This window comes from Ammospiza nelsoni, chromosome 1, assembly GCF_027579445.1.
Source record: "Ammospiza nelsoni isolate bAmmNel1 chromosome 1, bAmmNel1.pri, whole genome shotgun sequence".
Classification (NCBI taxonomy): domain Eukaryota; kingdom Metazoa; phylum Chordata; class Aves; order Passeriformes; family Passerellidae; genus Ammospiza; species Ammospiza nelsoni.
This window is the reverse complement of record NC_080633.1, coordinates 97,522,411-97,549,770: the sequence shown is the minus strand read 5'-3', so window position 1 is coordinate 97,549,770 and position 27,360 is coordinate 97,522,411. Positions and strand designations below refer to the sequence as shown.

General features: G+C 39.2%; 1 protein-coding gene across 5 annotated transcripts in view; it reads left to right on the top strand.

The window, feature by feature from the left end:
- Positions 1–11,060: 11,060 nt before the first annotated feature.
- SOCS6 (suppressor of cytokine signaling 6) overlaps positions 11,061–27,360 on the top strand; it is a 28,405-nt gene continuing 12,105 nt past the window's right edge. The window contains exons 1-2 of one of the 5 annotated variants that reach the window (XM_059472966.1): positions 11,115–11,152; positions 13,238–13,317. The gene's annotated coding sequence lies outside the window, so the exon portion shown is untranslated. Of the gene's footprint in view, positions 11,153–11,237; positions 11,283–13,237; positions 13,318–27,360 lie in introns of those variants that run through there. The other 4 variants (XM_059472940.1, XM_059472956.1, XM_059472973.1 and 1 more) reach the window with 4 other exon arrangements.

Sequence of the window (27,360 nt, the reverse complement as noted above, 5' to 3'; positions counted from 1 at the left end):
TGGAAGAATCAAGTTACTCACAGACTAGTGATATGTAAAGCAGTACGAATTGCTACAGAGAAATAAAGTCACCATAGTGATTATCTTATGTGCCAGTAACCTGAAAGTTTTCATGGCAAGGCTCACTTTCACTTTCTATTGCACCAGTGAGCGATTAGTAAATAATTGACTAGAAACAGACTTTCTGGTAGTACCAATTACTGTAATTTCACTGAAATTCATCTATTTTTTTAGTCAAAGATCAGCCACTTAGCATACCTCCACAAGTAGACTGGAAAATCTGAAATCACTGAGCATTCCCAGGAGAGTTTTCATCTGGCGTAAAGTGAGTCATCTAGAGTGATTATTTTGATATTTATGAATGAGGTTCCTTCTAGAATCTTTATAGGATTTTTCTTGTAAATATTTTAGAGCTCTTAATTGAAGATAAGTTCAAGAACCAGAACAGTCAGATTAAAAAAATGCTCTGAAAAGCTGTCTGCTGCTGCTTCAGTCCTACTGAATTTTGGTCAAAGCACAAAGCCTTCCACTCATCTCTGGTTGTCTTACCAGAATTGTCTTACAATTCACATTGTAGTATCAGTAAATCAGGGGTTTCATGCACTAAGGATGTGGTTTTAGCTCACACTCACCTGGTGTGACTGTTGACTTTTTGGGGCACAGTGGTCCTGCACTTGCCTTTTCCTTCTCAACCTTGTATTGGACAGAGCAAATACATCATTATGAGCTGGATCAGCTTGTTGAACTGCTGGAAAACTATCCCACCTCCTTCCCTGGCAGGCCCTGAGTGTGAATAAAGGATTGAACTGATTCTCCCCTGCAGCAGCATAATCTTATTATGTGCAAGGGATGCATCAGGGACACACTACCTGGAGCGGAGGATGAAGAGATGTTTGTGGATTTGACTGATTGAAATATATTTGACAAATCACACCCAGCATTCCAACTAGTTTCAAAATTACAGCCCTCCTTATGGGTCTTGGAATTGCATTAAACAAAGTATGGATTGGGCTGGAAGTTAAACTAACCACATCTCCTGAAGGGTGCTTTCCTCCCAGCCTGATGAGTGCAAGCTCAAGAAGGTGCTGTGGACTCCACACCACAGACACCATACAGGCACAGTTACAGTAGTATTTTTGTAAAATATAAAAAAATTACATTTCATTTCACTTAAACAGTTGATCCTAAAATTCTCTCTTCATCACTAACTGAAATCTGAAAAGCTTCCCCTTCCTGACTGGCCATACATGTTGCATATTATCAGACACAGAGCTTCTCTCTGTATTCAGTAAGAATGGAAAAATTGTAGAAAATTACTAGCCTGGGTTTTGATAGTGAGGACTAAAAAGAGAGAAATGTAGTCGATTGCCAAACATCTTTATGACACATGGGTCTCATCAAACTAACTGAACTTTTTTTGCATCTCAAGTTTGCCTGCTAAGCGAAATAGTATTAATGTAATAGTAATGTAATAGTTTTGTTCTAAAAAAGTCCTTGATTAAGATTAAATACACTTAAAAGAAAATGTAGTGATAATGAGTATATTAAATCCCATTGAAATTATATATTTCAGGGCAGTTTTTCACTTACAGTGTTGAACCTGAATGCTTGTAGACAAAAAAGCAGAATTGTACAATACATATTTATTGGTACCAGTACAACAAAGAATGAGCACCAGCCAGCAATAATTTGATGTAATGATCAATAATATTAAAACAGTTCTGAAAAATTTAAAGTATTAAATAGAGCACTTTTACAAAAGCAAATTTGAGAGATTTCCTCTTCTAATACAACAAAAATAGTCACTTCTGTTTACATTAATTTGCTTTTGATGTTTCATTTAGCTAATTTTGGTTTTTAATTATGTTTTCAATAACAGAAAAAAGAAGTAGTGTGACTTCTGAATCTGAAGCTTGAAAGTTTTAAAATTACATCCCAATTATTTTGTCTTCACATTGCTATAGGAATGATTTAGCATTCAGCAGTATACATAAAATTGCCATTATAGTTAGCATTTAAACAAGGAGTGAGGAAGCCACAGTCACGCTGAAGTGAACACCAACTTTGCTAAGGACTTACATAGAATAAAGATTTAGTTTCAAATCTTCACCTATAAAAAATTAAATTCTGATTGTAATGTAAGTATCTATCTTATCTACATATGAAAATTGCTCCCACTATGTAAATATTTACATGTTACCAGTATTGAAGCATTTTCTTATTTTTATAAAAAATGGATATCATTATGAAAAGGGTGGTATTCTTTATTTATCAATGTGTTCTATAGCTTCTTAATATTAGTGCTAAATAATATGTTCTTAAATATCTTTTTTTCACTGTCTTTTTCTTTTTTTCAGATGAGAAAAATAGAATATTTATTATTTTTCCTGTATGGTAAAATGGCCTTTCTGGTGTGAAAATAGTGAGATTGCATAGAACTTTTTGTAGCCATTGAATACAATTTAAAACAATATTTCTCAATTCATATACTTCACTTTTGCTAAGTATCCTTTAGCTTTACAATGATTAATTTTTTCCATGCTGCCTATCAACATATTTATAAAATCAAGACCATGTTTTATTTACAGCAAAGACATGATAGAGATGAGTCATAAAAGAAATTCTGCATTAAGAAAATCCTAACAGAGCAAGAGAGGATGTTTTTTGAAAGGCATGAAGATCCATGAGGCACCTAACTGGTGTATCGAAGTGCCCTTCATGTCTTTGATAATCTGCCCTGAATGCATGCTATTTAGTAAAATGCCATTTCTTCCATCAAAGCATTTTCTTTTCTGCAGCAAAATTTGATAGCCAGCTAAAATCTGATTTTTACCCACAAAAGAGACCTGTTTGTGTATTCACAATCGTGAGCACATTAAGCAAAAATATTAACCTCCTTATTTTCCTAAAAGAATAGCCTTATTTATCAGTTTCAGCTGAAATAACTCAGTCCTGGAGTTTAGGATTCTATCATTCTTTGTGGTCAGTTTACCAACATTGATTTTAGTCGTGTAGTAATATGCACATAAAAGTATTCTACATATGCAGTGGAAAGACGATGCTGCGGTGTTATTTACATCAGTAATAATTTCCAGCTTTGGAAGAGCACACTGCATATTCAGCACTGCTCTTTTCTTTTATAGAGTTCCTGCATGAAAGGAAGCTGTGATATGATCTTCAGCATGTCCAGGTCACTGAGTCTTTCTTTCAATTGTTTTCCAAAAGATGCCTCCAGTTACTTTAACCTAGAACAGAACAGTATGACTAAAAAGAGTTTTGCTACACCATAATCAACAGTAACAAAATTTACTACTTCATAAATAAAAAACAGTGAAATCCTTAAGGGATCCAAAAAGCTTTTGTGGAAGAAGAAGGATTATACAAAAGATGATACACTTACTACTGCAACTCTGTCTTGGGTCACTAAGTAGCAGACAGATCAGCTGATAAGAGTATTTCCTGACTGTTTTACATACTGAAAACAACCTAGACACCCCTCCCCATCATCATATAAGGATTTTTCACCTTTTCTAAATCTTGCTCTCATATTTTTCAAATGTTCAGTGTATTCTATGCAATGAATTTGACAAACTTACTTCGATAGAATAACCCAAATTTATTCAACAAACTCAGTGTGGTCTACACTTGCATAGATATCTTCATAAATGTTCTTGGGATGCTTTTGAAAATGAGGCATGTAGGCTGTTTCCTAATGCACACAATGCCATTTCAGGATTTCACAGTGATCTGACTTGTGACCGAGGTCTATCGAAAGTGCCTAGTGCAGGTGAGGGGCTTTTCCACCCTGCACTGCTAAGCAGCCTCACCTCTACTGAGAGATCAGCACATACGTAAAGAATTGTAATTAAAAACTCTGACTTCACTGGGGAAGTAGATTGCAGGTAGAGAGCAACCTTATAGAGCTCTTAACGGCAGTATTTTACTTGTTGCAGTTACAGAAGTAATAAATGTGTTGTGCCGAATTGTAGAGGTTGGTACTGTTGACTTCTTCCTGAGAGATAAAATTACTCATTTTTGAGAACAAACATCTTTAAATGTGCATGTTTAGAGTGCATTTAGAAACAAGTTCACCAATTATGTCTTTTGAGCTATCCACTTCAGAAAGCAACTCATTCCATATTGGCTATGTAACAGATGTCAGTTATTGATAGCTTTAATTTGCAGCTAATGAAGACCATGTTTGAACTTGTGACCTAAATGTGAGAAGTTCCATATGTACCTCTGTAAGCCATCTAGATTTAAACATTGTTTCTTCAACAATAGTAATTTTTTTTCCAGAATGCTGTGAATTTTATTGCTTGACTGATACAGCCCAAAGTATTCTTCTTTTAAAATTTATTTTACTTGTGCTTTATAAATATAAAAAACAGGGATTAAAATTATTTTAAAACTATGTCAAATTAAAACTAGCAGCTGCAGGTACACCCTCTGAAGATAAGATCTTGAGAAAACACGAATATCATTCTTGATCTAACTAAGAGTGCAAGGATAAGCACCTGAGAAATGAGAATACCGGAGGAGCCGTGGATCTAGGTGAAGTCAGAGGGAGCTCAGAAATCAAGGGAAATTGCTTGTGGCATCGCAGACAGAGCTTTACATGTTGGGATAAATGTGGATCTCTTCTGTGAACTGGAAGGAAAGGACAATCAAGGCTCAACAAGAACTCCTCAGCCACTATTGTGAAATGACTTCCTGCAACCCTACCTCCATTTTAGGGGCAGGCTTGTTTGTTTGTTGGTTTTTAATATGCTTCTGCCCATTAACTGAGTATTTATTGTGCTTTTATGCATGTTTTTAAAAGGATATTCTTAAGAGTAGGACGGAAAAGAACCCATTTGACCTTCTTTTTCATAACTAAGGAAATGGCTGCAACACTTAAAGCCAAAAGGAACAATTAGTTGGTACACAGCAAGTAGAACATTAATTTCAAGGCACACCTGCTACAACTGTTTTCAGACATTTTCAAATTTAATATAATCTTCTGCAGTGAGCATTCTGAGCCAGCATCTACACTTTGCGTCCTTTTATGTGGTCTAATTTAAGTATGATGTCAACAAAATTTTATATTTAGGTTTTTCAATAAAATTCTAGCTACAGCTGTATGCTTAGTCCTCACTCATATAACTCTAACAGGAGTGGGCTGAAGAAAAAAATGCAAAAATAATATTACCTCATAAGTTTTAAAAAATGTTTATGCTTGTAAAAGGAAAGAGCAAGTCATCTTCTAAATCCTTTTCCCTTTTTTATTCCTTCCTCTATTTCCCCTTAAAGATGACAAAATAAACAACAGCTTGTTTTCCTTTTAAGTAGTCCTGCTTAAGGAAAATAACCTTCTGAAAAACAAAATTGTTTATTTATTGTTTAAATTACCAGTTTTATATTTGAAAATTTTGGGGCACATATTTGTAATGAACTCTCCTCTGAAAAAGCAGTTCAAATGCAACATTTACTGGACCAGTTTCACTTCCTAAAAAAGAGAAACCAGAAAATTGAGCAACACACACCCTTGTCACAATTTCAGTCAAGTCCCACAAATCTCATTTGATCCTGCAGACCTATGGCAAAACCATGACCCAAAGCTCAGAATGTTTAATTAAAGTGACACTTAGGTTTGTTTTGATTTGTCTTTGGCACTTGCTTTCCAAAATGGTTGTCTTTAGGTGGAGTCCGTGGGCCAGTTGTGAATACTGAAGTAAAGCCTAAAAAGCCAAGCTCATGAGCTGCATTGTAAAGAACAATTAAGATATTGAATATAATGAATCTGGCTACAGGGGAGAATATAATGTTCCAAACATAATTCTTTTTTCTTTAAAAAAAAAATGGTGTTACCAGTAGCCATAAAAATGGATATATACATTCTTACTGGATACATACTTTACATTTTAACAGAAGAAATGCTACAAGTTGAATAAGGAAGTCTCTGTGAAGTTTCTGCTTGACTGGTATAAGAAAAATACATGACTGTAGCTTTTTATATACATTATTTTGATATAGTAATATGGGCAAACAGATGAACCAATGCACATTGGCACCAATGCATTGATTTTGAGAGTATAGGCCTCATATATATTGTCTTTGTTAGCTATGTCCTGCTCCAGAGCAAAGTCCTCTGGGCTGAGAGGTTCAGACTGTGTGTGTCAACAGTGATTACACAGATGAGGTCTGAGCTGGGACAAGTTCTCCACCTTGCCTTTTTTCCTGAATCTCCACATCTACGTGACTCAACGCAGATTACAAGTGACTGTACAGGCAATACAGGCAATCAATGAATAAGACACATAGGCTAACCTCACTGTATAGAGCTATTTGCAGCCAGCTGTAGTCATGATTTACTATGCATCTTTGTCAACAAGAAAAGTGGTGTTTTATTTCTCTGACATTAACAGGAATCAATTTGTGAGGCCCAATTTACCTGACCATTCTGTTTTTGGTACATAAAAATTTAAAATTACTCCTCCTTTTCTCCATTACTCAAGAGTTTAGAAGTTATTCCCCCTAGTGCTGTTATTAGAGATGTCATTTTGCTTTACACTGTTTTCTACTGTAAAATAATTGTTAGAAAACTTTGAAAATAAAAGTAAACATTGAGCTGCACTCTTGCTAAAAAAAATGAACAAACCCTATCATCAGCCGAAAGCTTCATAATGAATGCAAGAATCTTAATTTCAGAAGTGCTCATCAATAATTTTGAAGTATATTTCCCCTTCAGATGACATTAAATGAAAGAGGTGAGAGTGGCACTCAAAAGTGGTGTATTTAAAAAAACACCCGAGTAAGTAAAGACTCGGTTTTTATCCATAATCATGAGAGATAGAGCATATTACAACCTAACCACAGTGTGAAACAGAAGCAATAGCAGTACTCTGATTAAAATGTAGCTCATCATTTTTATGTATGATAGTTCTTTAGTAGCTGTAAGAGCTCTTAATGCCATCTATACCTTTAATTTCAGCAGTGTCAGTAAATAATGCCAATTAAACTCCATTCTGAGACAAAAGGTTTGTCTGTGTGAAAGAACTTCCTGTATACTTCACCTCAGTTTGGTGGAGTTTTTTTGTAACAATAGTATTGAACTGGGTGGAGGGGGAAGTCCCTCCAAAAAATAGGGAAAAAAACCCCAACACTTTGAAAATATTTATATAAATTAACTTTTATAATAGAAATGGAATTTATCAACAGAAAATGTGAAAGAACCTAAGAGAAAATGAAGTGGAACCAACCTTACAATGTCTGAAAACCATATGTGATTATGTGATATATAAGGACTTCTAATACATATTATAACATAGGAATATAAATATACAATATTATCTAAAAATACAAATAAAGGAGTACATAAATTCACATAATAAAAAAGGAGTACAGGAATTAAAAAAACCCAGAAAATTAGGCCACAGTTACAAAAATGAGCAGCAATTTAGGGATTTTGGATATATGGCTTTCCTTAAAAGCATATGTTTTTTCGAGGCGATCTGAACACTTACAGTCTAAAAGATCAAGTTCCTGTAAAGCATTACAATAATTTAAACATTTTAGTAAAATGACAACAAATTTCCCTTCCAAAATACAGTGAACAGATCAGGAAAGGAATGCATTTGGGTCCTTAAAATAAAATCATAGTTATATACCTGCAGGAACAATAAGAAAAAGGCACTAACCTCCCACCACAATTCAGGCCAAAGAGCCAGGGCCAGGGAGGTTGTTACAAGGTGATGATAATCTATGCCAGGCAGGTAGGTAGTAATACGAAAGAAATAGATATGATGGACATAACTATTGGTTTTGTTGTCAATGAACACTCATAATTTAGGTTTGTGTACCTCTGAACTACAGATTTGTATATACACAGTTTGATCTCAAAAATAATTAAGTCATTTGCAATCACGCTTTTAAGTATAATGAGAAAAAAGGCATAAGCATATAAAAATAGAGAACACATCAACATGCAAATCCAAAGTAATTAAAACTGGGTGTAGAGTTCCTGATTTTAGAAGCTCCCAAATATAAGGAAATCAGATTGGAAAAATTTGAATTTTCTATTACCAAGACCAAATTTCTAGTTCTTGTCATTTAAAAAAGTTAGCAACCATGAGGCAAGTCTGATAAGTCATACATACAGAGAGCATTGAAACAAGATGCCTGAATGTATGAACAGCCCAGTTTAGTTCACTACTGGTTTTTAAGCCAAGAAAAACTTATCTGAGTGATCCCTCTTGCATTTTCCTTGTCTGCCATCCAAGATGCAACATCAGCAGCACACTTAGGTGAATTCAGACTTGGTGATAAACTGTTGCTTTCACTGGGATACAGTTGCCTGCTGCCCCATTTCGATGGGAAAAAGTCTATCTGAAACCTGAAACTATATATTAAGGCTGAGACAAGCTGAGAGCACACTGGTAGCCTATGGAAAAGAATGAGATGTGAGAAATAAGGCATCAGTTCTTCTTTGTGTCACAATTTATTGTTAGGAAAATGAACCTCAAGAGATATTGCCACCTGTGCTGGCTTAGAGAGGACCAATGAGGCCTGGGGCCACCATGAAAAAAGTGAAGGGTGTGCATGGGCAGGAGGAGGGAAGGAGAGAAAATGAGAAAGGTGAGTGCTTGGAGAAGTAATTTAAGCCATATTTAACATCATCCCTACTGAGAAGAATATTGAGGTATGGAAGACATGGGGGAAAAAGCAACCAAATATTTTGCATTACTTTTCTTCAAACTTCCTGTTGTCTATCGGTCACATTTCTGCAGAAAGATAAGTCCTTTGATTCATAAGACTGACAAGAGGGCAGTTTCAGACACGTGGAAACCTTTGGTCAACACATGGCTGGAAAACCTCATCATCCAGACTCAACAGTTTTTTAATAGTTTGGGAGACTGCAGAATAATATTTCTAAGATAATTTTAAAAATTCATCTCATTTGTAATGTAGATGACTGAAAAAGTTGTCCATGGCAAAATGAAAATGAAGGACAAACATTTTAAGCCATGTTGGCTTCTTCACGTACTGCTGCCATTGTCCTGCAGTTCCTGCTGAAAAGTTAATACTAAACCAGCTTAAGTTAATACTACATATATGTGTCAAGCACGAATGCCAGCAGGATCCTGAAAACAATTACTTGCTCAAATGCTTGTATCCCAAGGAAAAGGAGGCTGAGAAGAAGGTAGGAGCATACACACATATACATGAAGAAGAACTTTCCCCATCAGAGCCTTTCTTGCTCTCTCTTTTTCCCTTTTTAAACTAGGTGCTAAACTTACAACAGTTCATCTAGGAGAAGAAGGAACCCTCTACATTGTAAAAAAAAGTTAGTATTTTATTACTTGTTTAATTTTCTTTCTTTCTTTGAACACCACTGCCAGCCCAGAAAGGAATTTGTATTTTTCATATCAACAATATTGGTTTTACAAATGAAAGTTAAAATCCCTAAGGTTTCATGTGATCCACTTGAAGCGATTCTTAGCTTTGTTACACCACTGATAACATGTAATCATAATCGTAAAACAAACAGTTCTAATCTAAAGCACTTAATAAAAGCATAAATCATTCTATTATTAATAAAAACATAAATCAAACTTTATATTTGAAAAAAAAAAATTTCTGCAACTCTGATTAGAGTTATCATCTCCTGAAATAGTCCTGGCCTGCCAGAAACTGAGGTTGATCAGACACGTAAGGAAGCATACAACCCTTGGATGAGACTCAAGGAAAGTGTATAACTCTCTATAAATGCCCGGGATATAAGAATGTGAATGCAGTCAGGGCGCACTCTGACCTCAAATAACCTAGGCAATTAAACAAGTCACTGACCTCAACACACAAACACCTCAGATCTCAGAATTCAAGCAGGATGTGTGTGAATATTCTCACAATCTTGAGTTTCAATGGATACTTTTTAACCTTGAAGTCAGTTGTTTCATAATAAGTCATACAAATACTCTTACTGACTGTCATGCGACTACATAGGTAAGCAAATTATTCTTATCTGTGCAAATCTGGTTGTTGATTTGCATCGGTTATATGCACCACAAGCAGGAAATGCAGTAGTATTTTACTAGCTCCACACCAGTCAGCAAACAGGACTTGCGACAACTTTTAAGAGCCGTATCGTCCATAGATTTTAATCCTTTGTACCCTGCTAGTCACTTCCATCAGTCTCACACATCCTAAATTAAGAATTGTTTTCTTGCTCTCGAGCTAGCATTTTATTTTTAAAAAGACACCGGAGAACAAGCAATCAAAGCAGTCTGCTTGGCTGAAGTCGCTGCAGCACAGCTGATATATGCCTGAAGTTTAGCGTCACTTTTCTCGAGGAGATCTGTGAAAGAGTTGAACACAAAAGCAATGCCTGTTCTGGCGCGTCGCTTTCACGCCAAGAGAGGTGTGAGGGAAGGTGAAGCGGAGGAGGAATCACCTCCCTCCTTCTCCCGCTGCCTCTCCAGCGCAAGCGGGCCTGGCGGGAGCGCCCGTGGCCGCCGGGGCGGCGGGGGCGGCTGAGGGACCCCTCCGGCCGGGCGCTACCAGCGAGGGGCGGTCCCCGCCCGAAGGAACAGCTCCCTGTGGACTCGGCTGAGGAGCTCCTGTCGCCCAGCGGAGCGGTGACACACCGGAGCGGTGGGGGAGAGAGGAGAGGGCCGGGGCTAACAAAGCCAGACCGCCTCCCTGCCTCCATTCCAGCGCGGCTCCCGGCCGCCCCCCGCGGGTTTCCTGCGGCCGCCGAGCGGGAACGAGCCCGGGGCGAGGCGCCTGGACCCGAATAAGGGAAGGGGCCCGGTTTCTGCGGGGCAGACGGGCCGCAGGGGGCTCGTGGAGTCCGCCGGGCGGCGGGGGCGGCCGGGAGGGCGGAGGACGGAGCGGGGATGCCCGCGGCCCTCCTGCCGCCGCCGGGCTGTGCGCGGGCGCCGCAGCCGCAGCCGTAGCCGTGCCTGCGGCAGGCGGCGGCCATCGCGGGCTCGCCGCCCCCGTGCGCCCCTCCGAGGACGGAGGGGTGGGGGCAGAGGAGGCGGAGGAAGCGGCGGCGGCGGCGCCAGGAATAGGGAGGCGGCGGCACGGCGAGGGAGGGAGCCAGAGCCGAAGCCGGGCCGGGCCGCGCGAAAGCAACAGCAGAGCCAGCTCCTCCTTCTCCTCCTCCTCGGTGAGTGCCGCTCCGCCACCCCCGGAGGCTGCTCCCCGCCGAGCCCGGGAGCTGGCGGAGGCCGGGCCGCGCCGCTGAGGTGCCCGGGAAGAGGCCCGCGCCGGGAGCGGGACACCGCGGCCTCCGCTGGGTGAGCGTCCCCGGGGCAACGGCGCACCGCGGCCCGACTGCCCCCTGCCCTCACCGCCGGGCGCGGAGGGCTGCTGCGGTGCAGGGGGAGCCAGTGGATTGGGCCGGGGCGGTTCGCCGCTTGCCCGCCGCCCTCTTCCCGGGCCTCGGCCCCGGCCTCCGCTCCCTTTGTTTGCTGGGCTCCCCGAGCCCGCGGCGGTGCCAGGCCCTGCGGAGGCACCGGGGCCGCGGCGCGGCCTGCGAGGCGGCCGGGCGGGCGGGAGGGAAGCAGTGCCGGGCCCGGGCCGGCGAGGCGCTGCCCAGCCCCCGCCGTGACAGGAGGGGGCCCGGCCAGCCTCTCGTCCCCGCCAGTGGCGGCAGCGGGGCCCGCCGGGCTGCCGTGCTCCTACCCTGGGCCGCTGCCCGAATGCACCCCGCGCCTGCTGGTGCCATTGCGGGGGGCGACGGAATTGGGCTGAGTTCCCTTTACCCCGCCGTGAAACCCGCCTTCACTGGAGGCTTGTATGTCCCCGTCTCCGGCGGGGCGGGTGCCCGGAGGTGGCGATTTGGGCAGCCGGGTCGGGGTTTGTGCGGTGCAGGAGCCCCGGGTTGCTGCGAGGTGAGGGTGCGCCAAGGGCTCCCGAAGGGGCGACCGAGAGAGGCTCCTTTCTGTGACAGGCGGCACTTAAGAACTTGACTTTAAAAAAAGCATTACCAGATCCGCAAACTTTACTCGCTTTCATTGTTCTTCGAGCTGCTTTTTACACTCTCTTTCCGTAAAGATGCCACTTAGAAAACAACTAGCCCATGCCAACCCGTTTGCTCATGAAAAAAGCCTTTGCAAAACAACGGGTTTTTGAGAGATGCAGAGGATGATGCTTCTGTGATGTGAGGGTACTTTGGCTATGTCTTTCTGTCCTCTTTATTTTTCTTCCTATGTTTTCGAAATCATCTTAGTTTGGAACATAGTGTTTTGTTTATCATGTGGAGTAGGTTACTGCATTCAAGAAGTTGTTCGTAGAATATGCTTTAGTCAGGAAAACTGACTTCCCCTTAAAAAATTCTTGTGCCTTTTCACTGGGAGGGCCCAACCACTCTTTCCTACAGGCCAAGAATGTCTGTCCTCTTAATACACCTGTAGTTAAAAAACGCCTGCTGCAGGCCTCCTGTCTTGGAGAGCGGCTGTCTGCCCAAGTATTCAAGGAATAATGCATCTGCGTTTCTGCTCTGGGTGGAAAAAACCAGAACCGGTTCTGTTTCTAATATTTGTTTGTGCTAATAGATACATCTTTGGATTGTAGAAAATATGGAAGCTTTGGCGCGATTATAAAAGAAATTACTTAGCTTGGCTGGAAGACTCTCAACAACTAGAGAATGTGTATGTATTTTTTGAGTCTTCTGCAATAAGACAGTAGTCAGAACTCACAGTTTTATGTGTAACTTAGGAAAGACAATTTCAGCTTTTTCAAAATGCTTACTTTTTTGATGTGTTAAACAGTACTTCAAGGGAGTTTTCACTTCCAATTCAGTATTTCTTGGGGTTTTGGCATTGCTCTGTGCTTGGAACTGAGCTTTTACTTGAAATAGGTTCACCTCTTGTATGCTTAATCAGGGATGCATTCCCTATATCCCAAGTTTTGAGATTTACATTTTTTTAAAGTTAAAATCTAATGAAATTAAGCCTTAATACTTAAAAGTTTAAGTGATAACAGAATATTGTTATGCAGACATACCCACATTAGCTAACTCCCTGGATAGCTGCAAGGGTATGGAGTAGTTAGGGAGAAGCTCTGTGTTGTTTCCAGGGGTTCCATGAGCATCACTTTAATGTACTGCATGTATTGCAGCATCAAAGTGTTTGCATGCATTCAGGAGATGTGATGGATAATTCTAGGTTTCATAAAACCTTGACATACTGAAATCTAAAAACCAGTTGTGTGTTAATTTACACTATGCTATTAACTTCTTTGATCCTAGATTGTGAAGTTGTTCAGTAACCTTGGCTTACTCTTGGAGAGGGATGGTTTGAAGAAATGGTAACTGGTTCTTACTGTTCTGTGAGTAGATTACAACTTCTGACTCTCCTTAACATAATTAATTGGTAGAGTGAGAGTGAACTCTTAACAAAATGTTGATCGTACAAAGCAAGTTTATTATTTCTGCTCTTTCTTATTAATTTTTTTATAGTCTTACAGTAATTCGGACACGAACAGTTGCAGGGCTTCATGTGGTAGGGCTGCCCTGAGTTCACTACATATTTACTATGCTACTGTTGGCAAAACTGGGGCCATAGTTCAGGCTAATCCCTAACTCAAGTGCCTTTTTCTCTCTTTCTTTACGGCCCTCCTGGGCCTACACAGCACTAGTTTAGCAGTGTTTGGGTAGTACAATGCAATAACATAAAATAGATAGGAAGGAGGCTGTTCTCAGCTGGTGTGTGCCTCAGTGTTTTGGTGATAGGGCTTTGATGCATATTAGCAACAAATTAGAGAGGGTGGCTCAAGCACTTCTGATGCTCCAAGGAAGAAAATAAGATACAAATAGTATAAAAGGGAATGTAATACAGATGCTAAAATGGCTTGAATATAAATTGGGTAGGAAGAAAAACAGAACAGAGATCGGTATCTTATGCCATGTAACTGTATATTTTGTACTGTAAAGTATTAAACTGAGAGCAAATACAGAACTTTGAGTTGAGAATGCTCTTTTATGTTTTTTATTTTCCAGAAAATAAATAATTATATCTGTAATGTTCCTTGGCCTTAGGTTTATTCTAAAATTTGTTTGCATTCTGTTTTGCTGCACATCTGATTTTCTGGAAATAAATATCAGTCTTCAGAAGACAAAGGTCCCAAGGTCTTACCACCTTTGTCCTGGACCCTCCCAATAAATCTGTAGTAGTAGAGAAGGAAGTATCCTTTAAGAAACACGTTTTTAAAAAATCATTGATTATTTCAGATGTCAAGTTACATACAACAGCATGTTTTTGTAGAAAAGGAGGTGGTTGTGCTTGTAATGGGATATTTATTATCCAGGATTAAAAAGCAGATTCGTACCACTCAAATATATTTTTGATACTGCAGAATAAAAAAATCCATGGTACACAGTACGTTCCTTCTTTTATTATTGTTTTACTTTTTCCTCTTGAAATAATTGATTTCTGAATTAAAGCACTGTGCTATGCAAGTTGAATAAATTTCTGTGTTAAAAATAGTTAGTTACATTAGTTTGGAAAGAAAGATTTAGAAACTTTGGGGCTTTTTGTTGCAGAAGGTTTTTCCCCCGTAGCTGAATTGAAAAAGCTATTGAAACAAAAACCTGTCACCTACTTCAGCCTCTCCTGGTGAATAAAACCACACTGAAAGCAAACTGGCCTATAATTATTGCCCTGGATGAAAATGGAAAGCTGACTGTATGAAAAGGGTTAGCATCAACGTTATGAAAGAGAGTACACAAACTTTGCTTGAGTCTACACAGAGTGAATTTGAATAGGTAACGTGAAGCAAAATCTGGCTTAGTCAACTTATTTTGAGAATTAAAATTTTCAGATCAAAGCCTGAGAAATTTAGCTCTTCAGGTACTTAAGCTCACTTAAATAAAAGTTGCTCTGGATATTTTGTTTTGGTAATTTTTGTGGTCTTCTTTTGTCATGTACAGGCGTGCAAACAATAAGTATTTGGACCTCCAGACAATTTCAGAAGGCTTTGAGGTGTTTGGCTTTGCAAATCTAACTGCTCTTCATTAATCTGTAATGTGGATTTAAGAAGCTATCTTTGCATATTTTTAATTTTTAAAAGATTAATTAAACTGTTATGTCTCATTAAATTATTTTCTGGAAAATATTAAGATAAAATACTTTGAAAACTATTGGTCCTTTTCTGTCTCCTTAACCATTCACATGACACTTTGGACTCTGAGGAACTCAGCTGGCCTCATTTATGAGGCCACATGTTACCTAAAAAATTCTTTCTTGGTTGCTGCATCACCAAGAAGACTATGCAAGTGAAATGTAGGTGTTTGTTTAGCATGGATGTCAATAGAGTGGCCGACTTGTTCTGCCTCTGACTTTAAAATCCATTGAAGGAATATGAAAAAAATCTTTCTTGCAGGTAAAGCCAAGCATAGAGTGCTGTATATAGACATCTCTGTCCAGGTGCTGCTCCCCTAACATTGCTTCCTTTTTTGTATATTTCATGCACACAGCCTCTCATGCTCTGTCTTCTGGGAAACAGTCTTTTTGTAATCTGCCAAGTGCCATAGGTTGGCAATTTAAAAAATCTTAGATTTGTAAAGTGAGTGAGTTTTTGTTGTAAACACCGATTAATCTTGCTGTAAACTGCTGTAAAATAGTTTTGGATGGGAGCCATTTTCTCTGGAAGTGAAGGTATAGATAGTAGATATTAGTAATTTTTTTGAGAGTTTAAGTGGTCTGAAGTTAAAAATTTAAACCATGAAAACGAGCTGTGCATCTTATTAAGTAAATCACACACATATATGGTATTGTTCTTTGCTTTTCAGTGCACTGTATAATCAGCAGCTGTACTTGTGTCATTTAACTTGGATGTATACGATACTGACCTGTAAGAGCAGTTGTGATAGGTTTTTATGGTCTTGAATTCATGTGGTGAATGCAGCTAGGAGATAAAGTCATTAATTTTAGCATTTGAGATTCCCAAAGTTATTAAATCTGCATTTTTCCTCAAGGATATTCTGTATTGCTTAAAACAGTACATAGAGTGCTACTTTTGAAAACATTGTTGGAAATGAGATTCCAGTCAGACTTGTTTTTACAGTGTGTGATCTCTTGTTTTTTCTTGAGTAGTTTTATTCTTAATTAATCTTGACGTTTTCTGGTAAATGTGCTAAAACAGTAGCTTGTAGGAGTCTTGAGTAGGTGATTGTTTTTCCTTCTCCAAAGCAGTCTGCATTCCTCAAATAGGTTGAGAACATAGTAGGCTACTCCAAATGTTTCTTTTTGGTCCCATGATGTCTCTAATACAGTGGTCAAACTTGCCTTCTTTTTTTTGTTCCTTCTGATTTCAGGAATTCTGTCTCTCCTCAATAAGTGCTGCAGGACTGGGCAGTTACAAGCTGTAATTTTGACTGGTTTTGACATCAGTAATGGGTTTTAACACCCTTGGAATCCCTTTGGGTTAGTAATCAGGTATCAGATGAGGAGTTTTAATCAAATAGAGAAACAGAGACAAGTGTCAGCAGGGCAAAGGTTTTTGATTACAGAAGGTGTGCCTTCTAGGATGAGCTGTGTGGAAGCTGTACTCCAAAAACAGGGTAGGCAGCTTTTCAGATGGATGTTCTTTCAGGAGCTGGTGGGAACTGGGTGAGTAAGGAATTCTCGCCAGATTCACTAACAGAAGCTGTTTGTGCAGGGATACTGCTTTGGGTGAAACTTGTGCTGGGGGAGTTTTCCAAGGTGGAATTTTGGTCAGCCCAAGGAGACTGGCTCTAGAATAGTTGGTTTGTGCATTCAGACCTACAAGTCACTAAGGTGTAAGAGCTTAAGTCTCAGTCTGTGTGAGGTAGGTGCCTAGTGGCTTTTTTATTCCTTCCCCTCCCTGCCCTCTCTGCAGTGGAAAAGAGGCAAAAGCAGTGCTGATCAATGCACGCTGAAACATTGACTTTCTTCCTCTTTTTGGCTTTTGAAAGGAAAAGAGCTGCTGGTTAGTAGTAGTAAGTAATGCTGAGAGGTAATAAAATGCTAGGCATTAGTCTTTGGCATTATTTTGTACAAAAAATCTGGTTACTTGGGAAAATACTTGCAGTGAATGTAAATATTCTGTGGTCCCTTACTGCTGGGATAAAAGTCTCTGTTCACCAATAGCACTTATCTGAGCTGTTATCTAATCCAGTCATGATCAGAAGAAGACAGTGAATTGAAGTTGTTTTATCAGTACTGACTCGTATGTTCTGTGTATTACAAAAATAAGTGCTTTTGGAATCTCCAGTGTTTTAAATGTTGTTGACAGGGGAGAAAAAAGAAACTTAAGTTCTATGTATCAGCATTGAAAAGTATGTATCCCCTTGATTGTCTTTTTTTTTTTTTTTAATTGGGCTAATACTTTCTTTTCCTTCATTTTATTTATAGTGTGTCTTTAAATTTAATGTCAGAACTGGAGAAAAGAAAGTCAGTGTGCATGGACGCGACTCTTTTATTCGTGGTTGAACTTTGAAGCTTAGCTAGCTTTTGCAGCCAGGCTTCGATACTCCTGGCTCTGCAGAAATTTGACCTTGCTCTGGAGATAGCTATCTTAAGGGCTTTAGGTTTGTGTAAATCTGATAGAGCACATTACTTCATACAGACAGTGAAAATTTTATCTTTGATCCTGTCTGTGTGTAACAATTTATACACTGATGTGAAGTTGCTCAGTGTAAGGCCCAATTTTTTCATGTGCAGGCTGAATGCAATGTACAGTGAGGAGTCCCATTGAGTTAAATGGCTGCTCACAGTTAATTAATCTTTGTTGGGTTAGGACAGAATATTAGCAAAATCAGATCGTTTAGGGCTAAGTGTAAAATGATTTCCTGCTACTGGCAACATTATTTTAAAAAAACCCACGACAGCCCTGAACGAACCATCTTCCATTGTGCATCAGGACAAAACAGTGTCTGTCTAAAAACCGCCATTAATACATTTGCCATCAGATTCATTGGTTGGGGTAGTGAGCCGTTTCTGTCTGCAGGTGATGAGAGTGTAGGTGTAGGAGAAAAAAAGCATTTCCTGATCTTAATCATGAATAATTAAGAGGCTCTCTCATTTTGACCCAAAATGAGAAGATTTGCATGTAGACTAAGTTTTGTCAGAACTGGTCTAGTCCTGTAAAAAGGCTTTACTCTGACAAGTCAGGACTTTATGAAAAAGATGGCTAAACAGCTTTGCCTGTGCAGTCAAAATTCTGTTCCTATTCTGGTCAGTGTGCAAGTTGGGCAGTGTTAGGGCATGTGCCTTCTTACAAGCACCCTTGGACTTAAAAGGGTGAAATTAGAAATTTATGTAATGTTTTGCCTTCTTTTTTTAGGGGAAACAAAGTGTAAAAGTAATTTTGTGAGATTAGCTGGACATAATGCTCTCCCTACAGGTGTGTTTACCTGGTGTATTTGACAGTACTTTAAGCACAGCCGTGTCTCCTGTTTCCCATGTGTGGATAGACTCTAAACCATAAAGAAGATAATTATTTTACTCTGTTCCTATTGGGCCTTCTGCCAGTGAAATTAGGAAGGGAAATATTTTAAATAAGCTGTGTTTTACATTCTCATTTTCTGAAAGGCAGAGCTTGGATTACTTTCTGCGGCGGATCCTAAGACCTTGGAGGGGCAGCCAGGCCAAACACATGGGGGGATCAGTGAGCACAGAGTGCTTGGTGCTTGACTGATACAGATGCTGTTACTGGAGCATATTCCAGGAGAGACTTCTTAATTAGAGGTACTCAGGATGATTGCCCCTTGGGCACCACCTGACTCAAGATCCCCCCAGTCTTTAAATATGGAGAAGGAAGTTCTGTTCCTGCCTTTACCCCCTGCCTTCTGGTTTGTTGCGTTGTGCTGGCTTGTCTGTAAAGTAAACCTTACTTTCTGTTCCACTGATTGGATCTCTTTTCCATGAAAGACTGATCCTTCTTTAGCTGATACTATTTGACAATCTGAGTCGAATTGTATCTCATTAAATAGTATGTGTGCTCCAGAATAGAATTGAGGTGCAACTATGTAAGAGTGGGTTCCTTATGTTTGATGTACTAAATGCTCCTTTGCCTTTAAAATGGATTCCCAAGTGTGTGTGAGTGGATTGTTGTCACTATTATTTATTTAGGACCATAGATAATAGGCGGATATTGGGCCTGTCATCTATATGAAGGACAAAATCTGCAGTGAAATATGAAATTAAATACAGAAGTGTGTAGCTAAAAATTTCCTTGTCATTTGCACATACAGGTTTCACAGACTGCAAGCAGTACAGGCTGCATTTCCCAGTGATGTAAAAGTACAGGACATAACAGCTTGCTAGGGAGAGCCTTCTTTCAGAATGTAAGATAGCCACGGTAATTTTCCACTTCTGTCCTTTCTGTATGAGGGCTACTCTGAACACCAGCCTTTCAGTTGCTCTGTAGTGTGAAAGGATTTCTATTCCTTCTTCTAAAGCCATTCTGAAGAAGATTAACAGAGCTGAAAATCATCTAGATAGTGTGCCTTTCTCATCCTGGTGGAGTAAGCAACTGATCTGGAGAGGGAAAACCTGCATCTGACTTTCTCTCCCAATTCATCCTGCATCTGAAGCTGTTGCTGCACAGTAGGATATATTAAGTGAGACTCTCCTTTCATGGTGTTTAGGACCACTGGCCAAGTAATTAGACTTTGTAGTTTGATTTCCATTTGTGCAAGCTCCTTATGTGATCCAAAGGAATTCTATGATCATGCTTCCACTTCTCATGATGTCCATAAAAAGAAGTGGTTGCCACTGAATTTTATGTGGCATGGTTCTGGGTGATGATAGACAGTATTAAAAATGTAGATAAAGGTGTTAACCACAGGGCAGCCACTGATACTGTTCTTTTAACACTAAGTACTACTGCTTTTATATACAAAAAATAAGAATAAAGGCTACTGAGGAGCTTTGAGTTAAAAAAAAAAAAATTCTCTGAAATTCTGATACGTCCTTGATTAAGCTGCTCCCTGTATATGAAGGATTTTCAAGAACAACAAAGGTCCACATGTCTGTAAAAGTTTTAAGGAACTTGGTTGTTGTAGTATGCCCAAAGTACTTGCAGCTCCTGTAGATTTTTAGAGGGACTGCTTATGCTTTGATACAGAAAAAAAAAATTCTAACTTGGACAAAAGCCAGATTTTTTTTATTTTAGGTAAGAGTAGTTACAGTTCTGACCTTTGCAGTTTGTCAAAATGTACTTGGCTTTCAATTGTATTTTTGGAAAGCAGGCCATCAGCCTCAGTCAGATCTGTTGTTACAAGCAGAATGGGGTGGGGGTTGTGAGAATGCTTTGTGCCATGCTAGTGACACCAGTTTAGCCAACTCAGAGCTTGTACCATGCAAAACTCAAACACTGGGCCTTGGCCTATTTGTTAGTCTGAATTTGCTTTCTTTGCAGGTTGTACTTCAATCACTTTAATCAATGGTTTAGAACTAACCTTGAAAGGTGTTAGAGTTTTGCTGTGCTTTTTTTCCCTTTTTTTTTTAGGGAAGAAGGGGATTTGTTTTATTTTTTTTGTTACCATTCTCCATAACTTTGGTGGTTTGCTTTTATTTTTTCTGCATTTTTTTAATGTCTTTGGCTATGTACCACTGATGGATTCTCTGCTCCTCATCCTGCTACCTGCTACGTCTTGGTACTGTAACATGGGCTATTCATTTGCTTACTGCTTTGATAAATAAAACAACTGGCTGAAAGAACTTTGTGAAATATCTGCTGAATTGTGAAGTTTTAAGGGAAGTAGGGAAGTTGAATTGTCACTAGAGGACAGTGATAGAAAGTTTACTGAAACGTTTGGTATATTTCAAAAGAATAATGAAACCCAAGCTTGTATGTTTGACTTACTCCTCCATTGTCAGTAAACCTCTGAAAGGGACCAGAAGAAGTTTAAGTGATCTCTTGCAGCACACTGCACTTTGCTGTTGCAGTCAACTCCTGCTGCCATCTTAGAGAACTGTGGGAGATTTCAGATTTAGGTAGGGTAGGTGTTTTCTCAAAACCCCAGCAGCTCTCACCCCTTTCCCCCATAACTCCACATTATGGGAATTTAAAATTTAGGTTTCAGAATTAAACTACCTTCTTTTTGCCTGATGGTGCATGATATTCAGCTTATGAATCCATCTAAAAAAAGTGAAAATTAATCTTTCTGTGTTCTGACTCGTGAAGTGTTGAATAGAGCATTGAGTGCCTGTGCACTAACATTTAAATGTTGGACAGAGAGACAGCAAAAATGTCCCTAATGAAGTCAATAATTCTGTCTGGAATTTTGAGTTTAATTGGTGTCCTGTAAGTAAATGGTAGGACTATACATTTTAAAGGACGTTGGAGAGCAGCATTAATGTAAACATTTTTGTCCCACATGTGAAAGAAGAAAGAGAATTGGTTAGGAAACTCTTCTGGCTTTTCTCAACTTCTGAGTTCTAGGACTTTGAACCTTAATGAAATTGTCTACTATGTTTCCTATATAAACGGTTCAGATAAAGGATATAAAATTACTTTTCTCACTATGACGTTCAAGAGGGAAAGCACAAAGGATTTTACTTACTGAGAGAAGTTGATTGTGATTATTTTAGTGATAATGTTTTAAATTTTCAAGAAAGTAAAATTGTTAGTGGAACTTAGAGGTAATTTTTAAAAGTTTAATATTTTGCACTGCTGGTTTCTTAATGCAGTGATATAAAAAGTATCTCCTAAGCCTTTTGCTTTTTAACAGTTGATCAGAATTGAAAAACCAGTCACAGTAACGAAATACTTTTACTTCTAGTGAATGTAGGTGGTATCTTTAAGGTCAGAGGTAAACATTTCTATGTTACAATGAAACAGTTTATGTGAACATCATTTCTTTTGAGAAATGGAGATGTTTCATGTCACTTTTCTCCTTGCTTTTCAAAATACTTTTGAGTTCCAGAGAAAGCTTTTCCTGTGTTTAGAAATGCCCTTGGATTTTTGTATATGTAAGAATATATGAATTTTTGCCATGGCTGCTCTCTTAGCTGGGACACTGCCTTTCTGCTTATTTGATAAAACTTGGGCAGCCCTCGTGGGACTTCAGGGCATACACAGAAACCTTGCATGGTTGAGTTTTCTTTCTATGGGAAGCAATGCTAAAACAAACAATAGTCTCTGAATGTGTGTTTAACTCTTGAGCTTTTTTTTTTTGTGAACTTTTGAGAAGTGACTAGGAAACATGGCTTCTTGAATAGAAGCCTCTTACTTTATGTGAGACACACTTCTGCAGTATTTTATGTATTTGTTGTTATTGCAGGGATTAGAATGACCTTGGTTGACTAAATATACTTATTGTTTAAATGTAGGCAATGCCTTTTCATCCCAGGTCTTTCATAGTTCACTGAATATCTGTTTCTCTTTTCAATGAGTTTTACTGAAAAGATGCATACACTTTCAAATTATGCATATGTTATATATGTATTGTAGTAACACAATTGTTATTGCTTTGGAAAAATGTTGCTGTCTTTAGTTAAAAAAAATTGAATTAAATCTATGATAATTTCACAAAATTACTTTTCTTTCACAATGAACACATGAATGATATGAGTTGTTGGTGTTTGTATTCTGTTAGAATTTTCCATTGTTAGAGCTTAAAGATGTGAACTGATTTAATGTGCATAAAAAAGGAAAGCCATAGAGGCAGGAGTCTGCAGGTTGAAAACTTACCAAATCTGAGTTGTATGGCAATTTCATGCAAGGTAAGGAGTTTCCAGTACTGACAGTAAACATTTTTATATGGTCTGGAGGGGAATGGTAGGACATTTGTGACATCTGTGTAGCAAATACATTGTATTTCTCTGATAATTTAGTGAAGGAAGTCCCAAAACAGAGGTCAGTCCTTTTTTCTCTGTGATTCTGGGGACTGTGCTTATTAGCTGCTTCCTCCTCAGCCTGCTTGGAGATTTCTCTGCATGTGTGAACTCTGTACAGATGTTGGGGAAGATCTTTCCACTCTGATTTCTCTTTAATCAAGGCACTGTGTTCTTTCCCCTCAGACCATAAATGGGTTCATTTAATCCTTCCATTTATGTCGAGGGTTAACTGTCTCATAAAGAATTGCTGCATCTTAGCTTGAATTGAGAGGATAGTGTTATCTTCTAAGGAAAGGCTTTTATTCTTATTGAAAATGGCCTGATGGAGGCAGGTGGGGGTGATAGCAGTAAAAACATTGGAGATTCTACCTGGTCATACAAGTTCCAAGGGTCATTCAGTCTCAATGAAAAACTGTACTGGGGAGGTTAATTTGGAGTCAGCCTCGGTCATGAGATGCAAGGCAGAATGGTACAAGACAGTGTAAGGCTGCAGTGTATTGCTGTTTGCTCGGGCCTTCCAGAAGAGCTGAAAAATCGGAAAATGAGTCTTCCTGCAATTGCGCATTCTCCAGCTGCAGAACATGACTGTGCTGCATATGGCAGAAAAACAGAACCCTCTTTTTCTGTGTAGTGAATTACAAAGCCAGTCCTATCTTGAAAGCTTTTTCAGGTGCCTTTGTTTCAGTTTGTGTATTTGGTAGACAGGTCACTATAAACTATATTTATCTTTTAGAGTTTAACAACGTTTCTTTTGTTCCTGCTGGAATACATTAGATAACTAAATATGAATTATTGCTTGAAGAATTTAATTACTATGTTTTTGGCATACTTTTTAAAAGGTTGGGAGTTTTTTTTCTATCTAGATATTTTGAAAGGAATTGTATTACTTGGAGCTAATTTGTGCAGAATTTTTTCTTTCTTTTAAAATATCTTTGATGCCAGGTGGATGATATTTGTAGGAATAAAGGCCAATTACAGATGGTCCTGGTTGTCTGTCAGATTAGCATAAATGACAAATGTAAGTGGAAAGGTGAGCTGTTTACTACTTACTGGTGAAGATACTTGTTTTACAAACATGGGCTATGAAGCCACCTGTTGGCTAGATAGTGTGGCAAGTGAGGTGTTTAAAAGTTATGTTTAACTTTGTTTCAGGGTTTGTTTGTTTTGGGTTTGTTTTTTCCCTTGTGAATGTGACTTCATAGCTTTTCTGATATGCTGTTTTCTCATTTTTGCTCCTGAAGAAGAGACTATCCCATGTTGCACCTTAAAGAAAGCAAAATTATCAATCAGATAGCTTGCTTGGTGCTATAGTAATTTAAAACTACTTCCTTTGTCTTAATTTTCATATCAGGTGACTGAGACAGGCAGAAGCAAAAAAAAGATGTCTATAACAAATTAACAACTTATAATTTAGGGAGAATGACAATATTTAAAAAATTGTAGTATAGTGACATATGCAGTGGTGCTGTACAAAACCTCATAATTTTCAATAGAAACGTGAATCACAGAATATTTTGAATTGGAAGGCACTTGAGGTGGGGTGAGGCTGCCCCAGTGCAGAGCAGAGTGGGACAATCCCTTCCCTTGCCTGCTTGGTGATGTTGTGCCCGATGCCCCTCAGGACAGGCTTGGCCCAGGTCCCTTTCTGTGGCACTGCTCTGCAGCCTCTCATTCCCCGGTCTGTCTGTACATCCGGGATTGCCCCATCCCAGGTGCAGAATCGGGCACTTGCCCTTGTTCAACTTGAATGGCTGGTGTTTGCCCAGCCCTCTAACTTGTCAAGGTCTCTCTGCAGGACCTCTCTGCTCCTCCCAATTTTGTGTCATCTGCAAACTTGCTCAGTATCTCTTCCAGTTCTGCGTCCTTTTATAAAGTAATTTATAAAGATGTTGAAAGAAGCACGGGGCTGAGGTGGAGCCCTGCAGAGCCCCACTGGTAAGAGGTCGCAGTCTGATGTCACCCTATTCACTATAACCCTTTGTGTCTGACCCGTGAGCCACTTCTCACCAATCCCATGCTGTGTTTATCCAGCTGTGTGCTGGACGTTTGTCCAGAAGGATCCTGTGACAGTACCTAAAAGTACTGAAATCCAAAAAGATAACACAGTTTGCTTCCTTTGATCACCTTGTCACCAAGGTGGGTTACCTTGTCATAAAGGGAAATCAGGTTTGACAAGCAGGACTTTCTTCTCATGACACAGTGTCCTGGCTGTGACCAATGACTTGAGTTGTCCTCCAGATGTTTTTCAGTACCTCCTAGAATTATCATTTCTGTAATGGTACCATATGGTAAGAGCTTTCTCTTTTGATTACTTTTCCTGTATTTTCCTCTTTCTCCTTACAATGTCTTCCCTTTTTTTTTTCCTACTGATGTTTTTCCTCTGGAAGCAGGAAACAAATGTGTAGCATTGGGTTTAACTGAGTGGTGTATTTCTGTATTGCTCATTTGGTACGTGCCCCTCATACTGCGGGGTTCTTCGGTGACACATGTTTGGCCTGAGAAGTTGAATGTCTGTTCTGACATAGCACAGTAGGAAAAGATCATTCATGGTACCTGTTTAATGTCTCCTCGTCAAAATATTTTTTTTGCAGCAGGCCCTTTTCAGCTGTCTTGGTTCATTTTTTGGAAGCTGTACACAGTAACAAGGTTCCTGTGCTTGCTGTAGAAACACCAGCCTGAACTTTGAAAGTGAAACCAAAATCGATATAAGTCAACATGAAGTGGTCCTATTTAGCTGCTGCATGTCTGCTGAGTGTTTTCTTTCCTTTTTTGGGAAGGGCTGGAAAAGTGTTTCTCACAATTATATTATTTTGTCACTAACATGAAGAGTGGTCAGATTATTGCTGACCACAAATAAATCACTTTGAGAGAATGGTCTGCTTTATTCTTTCTGTCTTTCTGGCATATGCTTTGAAAAGATGGATAGCATTTCTAAAATTATGTTTGGAAATGTATAATTGAGGATTCAGAAACCAAACTGCATTGGGTTTTAGTATGTGCACCCATACAATTACATATATTTTGTTCTTTTCAACATACATTCCAGCATTTAGACATTTATGCATACTTCTCAATAATTATAAGTGCAGAAATGCAATTTTATTTTGTTTTTGCTGTGTTTTTCCTGTTCCTCCTTTCATTTTCATGATATTAATTTCAAACATTTATGTTGTTCTCAAATACGTAGGCACAGAATCTTTTCCTTGCCATCTTAGAGCAAAAATGTTTCAAAATTGATTCCTTTTACAGAATATGATGTTGGTCTGCATTGTAAAATGAAATGCTGGTTTGTAGAGCATTACAGTTTTGCAGCTTTTCAGATTCCTAACATAACTGTGTTATGGTTTAAGAGGATTGCATATATATCCTGGATAACCATAAATCCTCATTATCAAGATGAGGCTACCCCATACCTTACAACGGAGGGGAAACATTTTGGTGTAATCTTCTGTCAGGATGGAGTGGGGGATGGACCCTTAGTTGGAAAGGAATTCTCATATATTATCTCCCAGGAAGTCTAACCTTTGCTTATGAAACTACTTAATTTTTGCTGACAGACAGTCTGCTGCAAGGCTGGCTGCTGCATTCTGGTAAAATAGCAAGAAATGAAAACAGAGCCTGACTGAGCATTATTCTCACTCTTCATCTGCTTCTGCACAGCTATGTGAAAACTAAAAGCAGAAGTTTATTTGCAGTCAATGGATGGGATTTCCTGCAGTGAAACACATGAACACATCAGGTTTCTTTAGCGACTTCTCCCTTCTGATTTATCAAAAATGCTCTTTTCTCTTTTTCAGCTCCTTGGCATACACAGAACTGCTGGTTTGTTTTTTTTTTTTTTGGTTTTTTTTTTTTTTTTTTTTGGGGGGGGGGGTTTGTTTGTTTGTTTTTTTATTGTTTTTGGTTTTTTTTTCCCTTGCTGTTAATCAGGGTCTTAGAGCCCAATAGTGGTTTCATTTTCCTGGTAATTTTTCCACATTCTTGAAACAATTTGTTAGCAGTATGCTTTATTATCATATGTTTGCTTAAAAGGAAGTGATGAAAGGTGGTACTTGTGTTGTCTTTTAGTAAATGTATGCAAAGTACAGTCTGCTTATTTCCCTATTTGGGTGTTGATTCTCAGTTTGTGAGAGATCTAGCAGGAATGGCTCAAGAGGTTACTGGCTGTTATCCACCCAGCTTCCCTGGAGTTTCCTTGTCCAACAGCAGCTCTGGTGTCATGATGTTGTGTGTTCTTGATCCGATACCAACTGGTGCCGACTTCAGTTTAACACCCCCACGTTAGTGTGCCCATGGTAGCTCGGGAGCAGATACAGATCCCAGCCAGCCATCCTTGGGTGACACAGATGTAACCTTGGCTGAGGTCTGTTAATATTAGTAACTGGGCTTGGCTGTTGTAGTGATGAAATTATTATAGTTACAAGTTTGTATATACACATACGAACCATAATAGAGATGCCATTTAACACCCTGAAGTTACTCCCCAGAGGAAAATCACCAATCAGATAGAAATATTCCATTCTGCAACCAAATATGGGAAAGAACAGGACCTACTGCAAGCACT